Source organism: Stegodyphus dumicola, chromosome 8, assembly GCF_044657685.1.
Source record: "Stegodyphus dumicola isolate Sdum_Otavi_A_Nest chromosome 8, ASM4465768v1".
In the NCBI taxonomy this organism is placed as follows: domain Eukaryota; kingdom Metazoa; phylum Arthropoda; class Arachnida; order Araneae; family Eresidae; genus Stegodyphus; species Stegodyphus dumicola.
The window spans coordinates 87,408,655-87,413,012 of NC_140775.1; the positions used below are offsets into that span (position 1 = coordinate 87,408,655).

At 29.5% G+C, this 4,358-nt stretch overlaps 1 long non-coding RNA gene across 1 annotated transcript; it reads right to left on the reverse strand.

Moving 5' to 3' along the window:
• Positions 1-351: 351 nt before the first annotated feature.
• On the reverse strand, positions 352-3,532 carry LOC146995887 (uncharacterized). The gene is made up of 2 exons (XR_015042619.1): positions 3,370-3,532; positions 352-1,881 (listed from the first exon to the last, which is right to left on the reverse strand). It is a non-coding gene; the product is annotated as an uncharacterized LOC146995887 (long non-coding RNA).
• Between the last annotated feature and the right edge of the window lie 826 nt (positions 3,533-4,358).

A 4,358-nucleotide genomic window follows, 5' to 3' on the forward strand; every position in this document is an offset into this window, starting at 1 on the left:
TATTAATATATCTGTTTTTAATAAATTTATTTGATTCTTCCTTTCACATTTTGAAACTTAGGTTCATTCCAAATAAAATTTGCCCTTTTTTTATGCTTTTTTTTTAATTTGTATTTTTAAATAATTTTAATAAATTTTTCCAAAAAAAAACTTTGTACTATAATCTATAACATTTTTGCCATCATCTTAAATTAGATATATTTCTAATATATAAGATGATTTTCCTAAGATATTTCCTAAGATGATTATTAGATTTCCTAAGATGATTATTAGATTATCCTAAGATAATTTCCTAAGATGTACGTGAATTTACATTTCGGTGCGCTTTGAAATTTGGCGTATTTATTATAAGCGATAATAACGAAAATGTGGTTTAGGCACTTTGTTAAAATTATTTGAAAGCAGAAACGATGTCACGTTTTTGCCTCTCATGCACAATGTAAAAAGATAGGAACGATTGGTTTTGTTTTTCCTCTCCTGCACAATGGAAGGGAAAGGAAAATAAGTTGCCATATATTAAGAAGATCGCCAAGTTAAGAAGTTTTCTAGTCTTGTCGCAACCTGAAAAAATTGCGCCAAGATAAATTTTTGAATTTCTCCGTAAATTTCGCACCAAATTTTACAACATTTAAAATTTTGGCATGATTCGAAGGGTAGAATCGAAATATGGGAAAAAAATTGGCTTGTTATTTCAGAAAAATTCAGATTTTGTATGAAAATACCTATGTTAGAGCAATCTATATATAAATCTAAAATATATTCTAAGTCGCGCTTTCAAGTCATGAAAAACGCAATTTGAATTTCGTCAAACGGCCTAGTAGAACGGAAGATATCGAACTGTCCCATTTTTTTCCTCAGTGTACATCTTTAACTCTGTATTAACTTTTAAAATACTATTTAAATGATTGTTTATATTGGTCTATTAAAATATTGGCAAATTTAATGAAATGAAAAATAATGAAAGGTAATAAAAGAAGTTTATGATAACACATTTTCTCCCAATGGAATTTCTCAAACGTTTTATATTGATGTTACAATGTTTATTGTAACAATGCGCATATGGTTGTTAAAATAATGCACTGCCGTTAATTTCCTAGTCAAGTGATTGCTCAAAATGGAAGATTATACCCAAGGGCTTTACAATATTTGTTAAAACACGTTTAATAATTCATTTTGGAACAAAACATAACTTTTTTAGAAGATTGGTTATTATATTTCAAACTATTTGAGTCACAAACATTTCGCAAACAGCAGTAGTAAAAAATTGCCATTTGAACATATATTTGAATAAAATATTTATGCTGCTGAATTTCAAGTTTAAAAAAGTTTTCTATTCCAAATTCGTTAAAATATACATCGTTTAATGTTTTTGTCAAATGATCAGTATGGCAAATGCAATAGCATCAAGATTTACAAATAATTAATGCAGTAAAAAGATAGTTCGAGGAAATATCACATACAACAAAATAATTATATTTAAATCGAATTTAATTCTGGGTCAAAATGCCGCAAAAAATACATGTGGGTAAAAATGATTGAAATTGTGATAGAGTGAGGTTATATTATTGTATATATATATATATATATATATATATAGGAATAAACGAAATTTTTTATTATTATTTATTATAATTTCTGTTAAAATGAGATGGAATACCAAATTTTCAAAGATTCTGGAACTTCTCCTTTATCATTGTAGAGTCATTTCATGTACATTTTGGAAATATTTGTCAAAGAGAAAACACATTTTAAAATTTTGATTAACATTATACTGAATAATAATTGCCACAGATTTTAACACTTTTCCTTTATCTCTGCTAATACGTTTCATTGAAGCGAAACAGTCATATTCAGACGTCTTCTCTCAAATCTTCCTAAATCCTGTAAACAAAAAATTAAGTAATTAATACAAATAAACTAAAGTACGAATAATTATAATAATGAAGTGACCAAGTTGTATGTTGGAATTCGAGTAAGTGTAGAATGAAAAGTGAAATTTCAGGGAGGCAGACATAGATTTTGAAATCCTTAGCTTGATAATTTATGACTTTTAATGTTTATACAACAAACGACCACTGGAGTATGAAATGAAGATCACAGGCAAAACTTGAGCTTGTTTAAACAAATTTACCAAAAGAAATTATTTTTAACATAATTCTGTGTAAGATTTATTAACTTCAGAAAAACGTTTCCATTGGATGTGGTTTCGTATTCCTGTGTGCATGAAAAATTTCATATTTGTAAATAATTTGCGTTTGTAAAATTCAAGTATAAAAAAAATTGCATACTAATTCAATGTTAAATATGTCTATTAGTTAAATAATTTTTCAATTTTGCTTTCTTTTATATTCAGTATTACTGATAATAAAAATATGATATGATATTTAACAAAATATTAATAATATTTTTATTTGTTAGAGTTTAACAATAGCTTCAGATGTTTAATTCGTAAAGAGTATCTATGCGTTTTTAGCAAGCTTCATTCTTCTTCTCTAATAAGTACAAGTATTTTGCTCACGTAAAATGAAAGCTGCTTTGTGTTCTTTTATCTTCCACATGATATTGCTATAAATTTTACTTCCTAAGTAATACCTTAATAAAAAATTTCTTACTACACTTAACGGTGTGGTCATAATCTCCATTATTCAAATTCGAACTTTTAAAGACAGAAACAAAATAGGGGACAAATTACAAATTTTTGGGAAATCAAGTAATGTCGAGAAATGTATACATCGATTGCCAGGAGAATAGCAAGTTAAATAAATATCTAATTTGAACTTCGCATCTTGAAACACGTGGACGTACTAACATATACTAATTGAAATATATACTAATACCCTGTATAAATCCATGGCTTTCCTGAAGTTCCCTTTCGCCTATGTGTTTACTGTAGTTTGGCTGTAGTGCTTTAAAAAATAACGCCTGCTTCACCCGACGTTGTATACAACCGAGTTGAGAAAAAGAGGCTTAATCGTCGATCCTGATTTTTCTTACTAGAAGTTTGTATGCAGCAAATGCTTGGTGATCATGTTTTGCAGAAGTTCTGCTTCTCCCGAAGGAGAGAAATGATGTCAGATATTATTTTATTTTTGTCGACATGTTTCTAAATTACACTTTTCTAACACTCTTCGTGGAATGAGACACGTTTTTCGTCTTAGTGGTTACAAATCTCCTCTATTTTGTTCGTATAATTTAAGAACAACCTGTATTTTTCATTCTTCGAACATTTCAAACAATATTAAAAGTAAATTATACCAAAGCGTTTAACTTTTTACCAGCTGTTTCACTTCATTAGATAATATTAAAAAATTTTTACATTTTAATAGATTACGAAATTATCTAAAAAAAATACAAATATTACGCAATTACCTAAGATATACCAGAATTTATCTTCCATCGGCAAACGAATACCTGGGCTGTGGATCAGGGTCTGGCATAGCCTGGATGATAGTCAAAGTTGCCATCGCCAAAGCCACAACGAAAACTAGACTGCGTTTCAGAAACTCCATTCTCTAGATTCAAAAAATATTTCTGTATGAATATCTTACTATGAATCTGTCCTTTTATACTACAACATAGCCTAAAAAAATGTGCAGTGTCATAAAAATTAAGGACAAGACTGAAAAAAATGTGCAATCTCATAAAAATTAAGGACACAGGAAGATGATTTATAGTTAAAGGCGAAGTGATTTTTAAAATATTATGTCTGTTATGAACAACTGCAACTCTTATAATAAATTTATTTAAAAAAAGAAATGTATTTACATCCCAACCGGTGGTATTTTGTTTACTTCGGTGATTCAACACAGATTCATTAACGAACATCCCGAATACAACATTTTTCGTAGGAGGGCAAAATGCAAAGTCATCGGAGATGAAAATAAATTCCTTCTTTGTTTTGCTTTGTGCAAATTTTCTTTGTTTAAAGTGTTTTTAGTCTTTCGAATATTACGGGTTTCTCCCTGAAATTTCCTCAAAATATTTGGATTAAGTTACGGTTTTTTTTTAGTAGAATTTGGAAATGACCCTCGAACTTTGCGCATTGATTCCTTTACCTTGCAATATGAATCTCACCCGAAATCTGACAGGTCATGTCCTGCAGAAACCTTTCTGTGTAGGAAACTGGAAAGCCATCAATCTTTCACGAACTTACATTCATAGCCTTTGGATGGTTCAAAACTAGATCATGACACTATGTAGTATCGGTAGAGGTACTTTATCCCCTTCTTCTAGAACAGCTTTCCAAAGTCTAAGGGGATCTGTAGGTCGGCATTTGGCCTTGCGTCTTTGAGAAGTCAAAAGCACCAAACTTCATGGGTCATAAATCGGGACATTTGCTAGAGCTATGAGTGAAGGCT